This window comes from Saccoglossus kowalevskii, chromosome 12, assembly GCF_978046115.1.
Source record: "Saccoglossus kowalevskii chromosome 12, keSacKowa6.1, whole genome shotgun sequence".
Classification (NCBI taxonomy): Eukaryota; Metazoa; Hemichordata; class Enteropneusta; family Harrimaniidae; genus Saccoglossus; species Saccoglossus kowalevskii.
In genome coordinates this window covers 28,366,300-28,377,374 of record NC_140652.1, presented here as the reverse complement: position 1 = coordinate 28,377,374, position 11,075 = coordinate 28,366,300, and the positions used below count along the sequence as shown (strand labels likewise).

The 11,075-nt window shown below is 36.6% G+C and overlaps 1 pseudogene across 1 annotated transcript; it reads left to right on the top strand.

Moving 5' to 3' along the window:
- Positions 1-490: 490 nt before the first annotated feature.
- On the top strand, positions 491-11,075 carry LOC144360066 (uncharacterized; annotated as a pseudogene). Its single transcript, XR_014931251.1, has 10 exons — positions 491-612; positions 5,543-5,689; positions 7,466-7,576; positions 7,685-7,927; positions 8,328-8,478; positions 8,769-8,991; positions 9,480-9,684; positions 10,032-10,207; positions 10,444-10,689; positions 10,938-11,075. The product of XR_014931251.1 is annotated as an uncharacterized LOC144360066 (transcript).

Sequence of the window (11,075 nt, the reverse complement as noted above, 5' to 3'; positions counted from 1 at the left end):
CGTCTCTCTATCGCGTCCCCTTGAGGTACGGAACCGGGAAAGTCACTTAAGCCTTACAGTCAAATAGACGCACACAACACAATACGTTTCAACTCTCGTCCTTAGTCAGTTAGTCGAGTACTCTATAAGACACAACGCCCTGGGGAAAGGTCCCCAAGACAATCGCAAGGCTGACCCAAGACTCTCCCAAGACCCTACAAGACTCTCCTAGACTGCGTCAAGACTGCCTCAAGACTGCGTCTCTCGTGGTGTACTCGCCAAGACCAACTAAATCAACTTTATTCATTTTAAAAACCTTAACCAATTACAAAGAAGTATAAAGATTCTAGGGCGTAACCTTCAATCATACAGCCAATCACACTAAGTACTGAACACGTCATATCTTTTGATTCATTGTTCACTATATCAATAACTGCGAATACCAACTGTCAGAAATAGTAGTCAGAATAGCGACGGTTATATCGTAATTAGTTCCAAATCACTGAACCAAGTACCGTCCAGAACCATGCATGGGCCTCAACGATGACAGACATAACACAGCCATACGCTATTAATCAGCTAAATAAGTCGATTAACAGATACATGCAAACAGTTTCATCATGAAAAGGTCGGGTAAGTGTTTCAAATGTTTTGGGAACCTGAATAACGTTTTGTATATAGAGACCATATAGTTTGTGTTATATAAGAGGCAGTAATAGTAATAGTCAACAGGGGTATTTGAGTATACATATAGAAGCTAATGAGAAGCCTCTTTTTGAAATACATACAAATAAATTGACGTAGATTTAGTTTGAAACCCATTTTCGCATTAAAATATTTTGTACTTAATAACATAAACAATAATAGTATTGATGTATCAATAAATGATTTGGGGCTAGAAAATAGCAGGCATTTCGCAGGCACTTTAATACAAAATTTACGTCGTGCAAACTTAAGACGCCTTTGTGTAGTATGATGTGTGTCGTGTGTTGCCATGCTGTGAACTGTGTCGTTGTTTTGTAAAACAGTAATATTATTTTGTAACAGCCCTTACATTTTTACTACAATGTTACCACGTCGAGTAAAATCACAGACAATACTATATTTGCTTGTGAAATGTATATAAAGGGCTTGGAAGACATGCCGAATTCTTGTGGGGGTGACAACTAATATTATTTTGAAAAAACTTCCGTAAAATCGTGTTATTCATAATTAATAGGCGTGTAACAAAACTTAATTCATCCATTTGTGCAAATTTATCTTGATTAGAGCCTATAATTACACTGATTTGTTGCGTCGATTAGAATATCCCTCAACTTTTACCCCTGCACAATTCCAAGGATTTACATGTTATGTATACCATATATCGAGTTGTCAGAGTAAAGTTCACACATACTTATATCGTTAGCAGCTCACCTAAACATCGACTCGACTTAACTCCACTTGATATGGGTATGGAGTGGCCAGTTATTCTGATCCTAATATTCTTAGTTGGATGCGATGGAATGTGCAGGGAAACATTTTGCTGACACAAAGGATTTCAGCTCGATTTAAGAGGGGCGACGCCCCCTAACACTGTTTTCGAACCACCCCCTCTGCCCCCCTGTGCCTCCGCCACTGAACACATTTGGAGGAAAGACGGCATGAAATGTGAGTCTATCAATTGTATTATTACTAAACTCAAATGCTAGTACAACTAGTGTGATAAGTTGAGATTATGCAACACTAGTGGGTAACTATAGTTTAGTCTGCGTTGGGCGTGGAGTCCACGTAGTACAAGTTTAAAGTATAATTATTTTATAAAATATATTAAACGGGACGACGGAAAGTTAAGAACAATGAACTCTCCCGAAAATACAGTGCAAAATTTACTGAGAGTTACAGAAAAGAAAATTCACACGGTCTGATGAAATAAAATGTATTTTTATTACTAAAGGGTTATCAGCAAATAATGATAATGGAAACTAAACTGCAACATGAAATGCCTTGAATTGCCAGAGAGTATTATAGTAATCTGTTACCTCTCAACCCAGCCTCACTCAAGTGCGAAAATAAAGTACTATTTTTGAGCCTCAATCGAGGCTCGCGAGCTTCTGTCGTTATGTAGACGGGCTGTTATGGCGCTTTTACCAAAATAATGAGATACTAATCTGCCAAACATGAAAAGTGGTCAGCCGTATGTGTTCTGGTTATAAAGTTTTCACATAAGCACTATCCTGCAGTTTGGAACTTGGTAATCTCAATATTTGAAGATTACGTGTTTATGTCATTCAGTATTGAGCTACAAGGGATTGATAACTGCAAGAGCGAAAAAGCCAATTCCTAACTTATTCATTTCCTGTTTTTGCCCAATACGCCAGTCGCTATGACTTTATCCGTATGTGATGTTGCTAGAGTAAAGCCATGATAAGGAAGTAGTGCATACAATGCATATAAAGCTATTGTTATTTCATTATGATGAAATACAACAAATTGGGATCTGAGCCAAGAATCGTGAATCTCCTACAGGTAAACATGCTTTCACCATAATAGTAACAACGCGTTCCCAAGCTTCAATACACATAACAAAAGTTCTCTATCAATGGTTTTACGTGCATCAACAAGTTACTTGTCACAACATGTTTTTCAGAATATAGAGCACAATTAATGCCTTTCAAACTAATTATTGATGATATCCAGGGTTTCCCAATTTAAATATGACCAGGGTTGGGCCTGTATTGAAGAATGATGTCTTTGTAAAGCAAGTGTTCGATTTTGTGAAAACTATGCATTTACATAAGATGTGTATATCGAGTGAAGCACATATATGACTAAAGCTGTCGTCACAATGCAATAGAGCCGTTGTCATCTATAACATTAATAAACAAGATATGAGTGAGCCAATCCTGTGCATCTCCAACCATATTGAGGAAGTAGTGCATACATTGCATGAAAATCAACTGTATATCTGCTTCTGATATTAGCTCGATTGGTTTAGTACATGAATATCGGAATGGGTGCTAGCTCTTACAGGTGAGAAACATTTCGCTGGTGTTCCACATGAGCAAGCGTGAAAGAAAATATAACAAAAGATGCATAGGCTATGTATGCACGTCAACGAGGTGCATGTCACAACTTGTTTTCAGTAGACTATGTATTTAAAAAATGATATACAGGGTTTTCAGATCAATTTTATTATTGGCTTCGCCACTGATGCTATGACTATGATAAACTTGTGAGTGTATAAGTTTGACATCAGTACAAATATTTTCGTTAAAATTAGCTTTGCAAATGGCGACCCATTATCAAATTATACAAATATGATATGAAATACAAAGAGGGCTTAACAAAGAAAGATGACAGTTGCATACAGGGGTCACTCCACTCAGCCCTATTTTCTACAAATGAACAGATGTTTAGGCTCTTATGGTACTCGCACTGGGGACATATTCAGTTTCGCGCTCTTTGTGTTAATGTACATCACCTCAACAGAACGTGTACCCTGGATTAAGCTGGATTAAATTACCCTCTTGTGAACATTTTAAACATTTCTTAGTGTTGCTTTTGAAGCTACACTAAGAAATACCTGCCTGAACAACAGAATGGTGTGGTAATTGTCAAGCAGCAGAGATGGTTACGATGTCAGAAGACATCAAACAAAGTTTACTTTCAAGAATCATAAATAGCTCCAAGGTTCTGACAGGGAAAGCTCTTGTTTGACATGTCAAGGAGAACCGTCCAGAAAAGGCAGCAGCATGAGGCCTATAGTTACTGATATATTGTTTTATGATGCACAAATACAGAGGACTTAATGTAAAAGAGAACCTTATACTCCAGTATGAACAAAAATATTCCAAGAATGCTTTCTGTAAAAAGCATGTCTATCGTATACATATGGGCAGCAGATGAAATCAAGGACATGTCCCAGACCACCTTCCTACACACGACAACACAAAAAAGTACTCCCGACTAAACCCAAAAGACAAAAACGTATTTGGCAAGATGAAGGATGTGTATGCTAGGCGTAGCATTGATGAATATGTTGACCAACTTATCTATTAAATTGGGGTTGCTATCATACCCTAAATTCAAAGGGTCACTGTTCTTTATGGCTGTTAATGAAGACACGGTAGAAACCCATTCAGTGGTAACCTGGGTCAGGTGGCATCATACGGTGCATTTTTTAACGAATCAACGAATCAAGGCCCATCATCCTTGGTTAAAAAGCATTTAAGCCAGTACACCTATATCATTACACCAGGTGTGTGCCTTATGATGATAGGTGATACTGAATACCAATATCCATTTACAGATTAATTCTTTGCTCGACCAAAAGGACAACCAGAACAAGGGATAATGTGTCACAGCTATGGTCTTGATGGCCATTTAATTCTTTTTGACTTTAGCTCAATTCAATTTTCTATTCAAGGTTCTTAGTATCCACCAACACTGTTGATGCTCAAAGTGCTGACAACTTTGTTTTTTTTTCAATATTGATCATGGCACCCTCCAAGACCGTCTAGTGAGATTTTCTCCCATCCCAGGTACTACATTGTGTTAGTCTTGTATTTGTTGATCTTGTGGTAGGGTAAGATCAGGGCATGGAGGAATTGTAGGCAGCCTGCACATTAAAGTTGCTATATGCACTGAGATTGAGGCATATTGAGCCATACTGATCTAACCATTGCCAGCACCAATATGAAATAAGTTAGTGTTTTCACCAATGTCAATGCTTTATCACTTTTGAGCTGTTGCTAGCGGTCATTATAGCAATTAAAGGTAGATGTCAGAGTCATCAATGGGAAAGGTTTGGCGTAGGCCTTTTACCATAGTGTAATTGTCATCTAGCCGTCCCTGAAACAAAGATATCATTTTATCTGAGGTTGGAAAAATGCTCTAGTAGCGGCTGCATCTAGCTTAGGTTATTTGTGATTAAAACTGATTGTCGTTTCGTTTGAGGGTGCCCTTAAATTATCTCTGAGGGGTAAGGGCTCATGTTACTATTATCCTATCAAATCTTATGCTTGTAGCTAGCCAGTTTGTTTTCTTTCACCTCGTTTTATTGGAAACGTGATGTATGAGGACGTACTTCACTTATGTCAGCTATCACATCTGCAAGCCCATACTCTTACTGACTCATATGATATTTAGTCACGCCCTGTTGCTGCCGATGTATACAATTCCTGACCGAAATCTCTCCAATGACTAGTAAATGAAAAAAGTCAGGATAAGCAAGTATATATGTAAATGAATTAGCTAACGAATTTATAAACTAACAAATGACTAAATAACTAAGACCACAATGTATATAGTAATAATATATATATAGTAACAGATAATGTGTGAATAATTGGGCTATATGTGAGAATTATTTTGCTCAACACATACTTTAAGTGGTGAAACACATTCGAACATTAGCCATGTCACATATAAAAAGCCAATTAGTTGTTTGATTCTAGTGCCTTTAAATATCATTACGTGTGGATATTTATTTTTTCCAGGGCAAGTGAGTATGAGTACATGGCTTTAAATGTATGTAGATGTCTGTGGTATTGGATGCACATGATAGTACACTTTTTTTCAGCTTGCGAACCCATCGCTAACTGTGATGAACTTGATTGCACATCAAGCACAGACCACAAATGCATGAAATGTTCTTATGACAGAGGAGAGGAAAAGAAAGCATACGTACCAGTAACCGACGGTGGAAACGAAAAACGTATTTGTGAACGTGAGCAACACCATGCATTATTATTTGTTACCAATATATGCATTATTTCTCATAAACTATTGTGTTTAAATTTGTGCTTTCCAGTAACACAGAACATATACTTTAGTTACATAATAGACCTACAATGTAAAAAATAACATCATGATAGAATTAGGCAATAACTTGATATTGCACAATTCACTTCATATATGCACTCGCCTGCGGCTCGTGCATATATGTTGTGAATTGTGCAATATCTCGTGGTATTCCCGCCTTCGGTGGGAGGGTTATTGCTATTATATTATACCAATATATTCGATAAAACTATAAAAAAAGAGTTTTCTTGCATCTACTATAAGATCATGATTATGGCTTTTGAACATTTTTTATAAGAATAGTATGTAGTTGCACACTGAATGTATACAACAAATTCATACGCAACACAGTTCAAATTGACTACAAAATAATTTTTATTCGGCATGAAAACGAAAAGTATATCCAGTGAATAGAGCAGCGTAAACAAAAAAAAATAGCATAACAAAAGATGACCTTTTACTGACCGCGTCAACGCCATTAGAAATTCATTTGAAACAACGTATTTTCCACGTTTTCATACCGGTTTTTGTACAATTTGAACTGAAATTTGCTCATTGAAAGTACAGTTGTGAATTAAACCGGTTTTGTGAGTCATCATAGTACTTGTAACTGCAGATATGTGAAGTTCAGCGGTACTTTGTTCGACCGAAGTTTGACAGGGGCGGATCTAGGATTCTGGAATGGGGGGGGGCGATAAATTAGCCGAAGGCCTAGTTCGAGAGCTCCGATGGCGCGAAGTCCTTGCAGGGGGTTAAAAATAGGAGACATAGCGGTACGCGGTAGTGTAACATGTACGGTGACCGACACGGCGACCTCAATCCCAACATCTGATCATGACCTGGATACATCTTTGGTATAATAACCACAGTTTTGTGACAGTGTGCCTGAAAGGTTTTGTCGTTGTTCTGAGGTAAGGTTGTATCGGATTCTCGCATCGTTTTTGTGACACATACATGATATGCCTTGTCTAAACTTCAGCCGAATGAAGGAGTTTGCACGCCGGCCCTCTGTACAGTGGTTGGTGTACACATTTCGAAATTACCTTCATCATCTGCTGTCATGTATTTACCCATAGTGGAGAATTTTGTGTGGCGAACTACGCTCACAACTTGGATCCCACCATTAAGACAAGGCAATAGTATGGTAATGTAATTTTTCGGATGTTTTTAATTCGGTATTTTTCCAATATTTTCCCCAAATTCAGCCACTATATTTCCCAAAAAATCAAATATTACCGTTTTATGTATTTCCGCATTAAACCTGTAGTCAACTCATGTTCCAGGGCCACTTGGTTTAGCCTTGCATTATCAGCCAATACACCATTGATTGCATATGCAAATTTTGTGTTTCGACCAATCAAATCGATGGATTACAACCATCAATATACTGGTATAATATAATAGTTTATATATACTCACCATCGTGACAGGGTGGGTTGTATGACTGTAACACACACACTTCTTAACTTTTAATTCCTCACCAAGAAAGCCGTAGTTGGTATTAGATAAATAATGCATCAGATTGTATTTTGTATTTTAATATTTTGTTCTAAATTGATCTAAAATCTAAGGCATTAACGACTCAATGTTATGATTTTTGTGAGTTATTTAAAATATCGGCACGCTTGATATAAATTATATATAAGTTAAATATAATAGGTATTTACATATGGTCTCCTAACCAGAAGATTTCATACTGTAGAACGGTGTTCATGGCGACCAGACAGTAAATTCTGTTACCCTGGTACTTGTACTGGAGAACCGTCAACGTGTGTATGCGCAAATGGTTTTACGGGGGATAACTGTCTTCAAAGTAAGTATACACTATACCGGCAACAATCAGATGTCAATGAATCTTGTTAATTTTATTCCGATGCGTAGAATAATATTTACACTACAGTAATATTGTTTTTTTTTCAAGTTTCTCATTTGCCGACATTAGACGAATGTTCAATTAAGTTTGAAGCAGCTGGGGGTACGAATGCGCCATATGAATCGAACTGTAAACTAGAAGATAGGTTATACTGCCCTTTGCAGGCGATCAAATTCACAGTTGAATGGAGAATAGGATTTGTTGCCAATGACCTACCACCGCAGCCATATTATGTCAGTGATGTAGCGTTTGGAATTATAGAAGCAACTGTAGATTGGAATTTAAACAGAGGTGTGATGTCATTTAGATTCATACATGTTTGAAAATGAAGTGTAGTCCCTAGTATTTATAAATCAATAGATTCTTTTGATGTACTATACCAGCATAAAACAAATCATTATCTCATGCAAGACAACAACAATATAAAAAGTGAAAAGAAAGTTGCATTTATTCTGCCATTGTGGCGTTAATTAATTTTATTCCGCCATTGTGGCGCTAATCAATTTACGTTTATGAATTTACTAATTACTTTACGTGTACAATAATGTACATATTAAAAATACACTTCTCTAGTTTTTGTCAGTAATACATGTTTTCTAACTTAAACTCCACACAATGGATATAAACACAAACTGTTTTAGCAGTCTGCATTGACCAATTAAACAATATATATATCTCTAACCGTTTCTAGAGATACAGGGGGAAATGACGGTGGTTACCAGTGGTCATGAGAGGTGTTACATCGCTTCCGACGCTACACAAGTTCCACTTGAACAACTTCCTTCAAGACACTGCTCAAAAGTGTTTGATATATCTGGATATATCATTCAAGACAGAGATGAGTACGTTTTTTTGTGAATTGCGACTAGCAATCTGGGACCCCATTAAACAGTTTAGAATATTAAACTCAATTATTATGAAATAAACATTAATGTCTTCATTTAAACAAGTCTACATTAAATGTGGTAGAATGTCCGGTAAAGAACAAGTATTCGCATGTTTAAATCTCACGTGAGCAAGTGGTGTTCTATGTTAGTGTTTCATAATTCAAATAGTGTCTTGTTGGTAAATGAATAGTTTTCTAGATAAACATCATATTATATCATATCATAATCACATTTCCCATTTACAGGTTAACACTCACATTGCGTTCCAAGAATTCTGGATTTATTAAAATTAATAATTATGACGACGAGAATATAATCACTGTCAATTCTGCTATAAACTACGTTCCCAATAATGGAGCCAGTGAAAAAACAGTGATATTCGATTTATATGCTCCGAGACATTGTATAAGCAATAGTGTTCCATGTGATTCGACGATAATTGAGATTGCCGAACCTTATACAAAGAATGTAAGTAAACTATTAACTACCTTTAGTGAGACAGAATCTGATAATTTCAAGCTTGATTGAATACAAACTCAGATTGAGATAGATCAGGTAGAAAATAAATAATGCACTCACGTCTCATAAACTATTGTATATTGCTTTGGACCAATGCAAACAATGTTTGACTAGTAACATGTATACAATATGAGGTAAAGATAAGATCTTCAAACATCAATCCTTATTACGTAGGTTTCCATAGACTTAGAATTCATTTTTTTTTCTATTTAATGAACTGATACATTCATAATGTATTCTCTCTTCATATACTCAAAAATATCGTTTAGTTTTAACCACTTTTTACTGCGAACATTTCGGATTGTGATTATACATTTGAAACAAAACGTATATATTGCCGGACATTTTAGATAAAATGAAGAATGTGGAATATTTAAAAGCTACCAGCTTTCAGGTATGTCATTTATCTTACGGTTTTTGGTATTATTGTTTCTCAGAATTTGGTCCCTGTTAGATGGACTCCTGGAGACTGGAGTGATAGCAACTCTGGCATCAGTCATTATAATTGCGAGGCATTCCGATTGGCTGTAGACGCATCTTCACAAACTGAGGATATGGATATTATATCTTCCAATCCACATTCGTCTGAAATTGACATCCAACTCTCAACATCACAGACATCTCTGTCTCTTCCTCAGCCAGGTTAGAGCGGTTTATTCGACAATATTTTACACGAGTGAATTGGAGGTTCATTGCTATAGAATCGTAAAACGTCTAACCATAACTTCTGGTTTCAAACCAAGAACATATAAATACACGATGATTGTGATAAGTTTTAACAAAGTAAGGGTTTTCTCTAGTTTATTCAGTAAATATACAAGATCTGTAGGTGGTAATGCTACTGCCTAATTTTACATTTGATTTGAGATAATGTTGGTTCAAATGAGTTCGATTTGCATGAATGGCATTGTTATGGTAATGCAATTGCCCCATCTAGCTTTAGTAAAATAAATTGTGATCCATTCAAGCTGTATATTATATATTCACAGGGTTGTATTCTATTGTTCTAACCGTGGTTGATCAAGTTGGAAACTCAGAGAGAGCACGTCGGTTTGTAATGTATGATGATATCAGCACTGTGGAAATTGACATTGACATTCCCATCACTGCAGCAGGGGCTTCCGTCAATGAAGGTGTTGCGTGGATTCCGGTCGTATCAGATAAGGTGAGTAATTGCATGACTACCAAATGTACCATTTACTTGAACACGTTCATAACCATGTATTTTTTAATTTAACAAATTTGTTAATGGTAAGGTGGGTATACTGTGTTAAGTGATCGTATAGAATTGCAAAATTATGTTCCAGATTGATGTTTTTCTAATTGGATATGATCACAACTCTACAAGTGTAAATGGTCGTATCGTTGCATGTGAATAGCATAATGGTTGTCATATTTCAGATCACTGTCAAGTGGGATGGCCATTTTTTACAATGCCTTCTACCGTGATGACAAACTTCTAAATGCTATTGCTGATGCAAAACCAGCCATGACTCCAGGATATGACGAGGTCACGGGTCAACCACCCACCCGGTCACGTGAGGCTGTGCCTAACGTTGATGGCGTAGTTTATTTCACGTTGGGTATGTTGACACCTCCACAAGTAAATCAGACAATATCAAATGGATTGAAGTGAACGCACCACAGGTAAATAAGTCAATGGATTGTGATCTTAATTATTGTGTACTGCCATAGAAGAGTTTGGAAACTGCTGTAGGGAAGTATCATAACAATATGAATAAATTTGTACCTAAGGGCAGTTGGATAATAAAGTAGAAAATGTGAAATATTTCGATTCTCAAAAATTTTAAAGACTATAGCGTTTAGTCCAGCAAAATATGCCAATACTGTATGAGTGGGTAAGATGTTACTATAATCGTTCAATCTTGGCGCAGGCAGAAGCAGAGATACCTGTATCTGCATTAAATGGCGATAGAATAAGTATCTGGATGAAAGCTCAAGATGTTATGGGCAGAAGAGAAGAAGACTTGGCCTATTTGTATGTAGATTCAACTCCACCCGATATCTCTGAC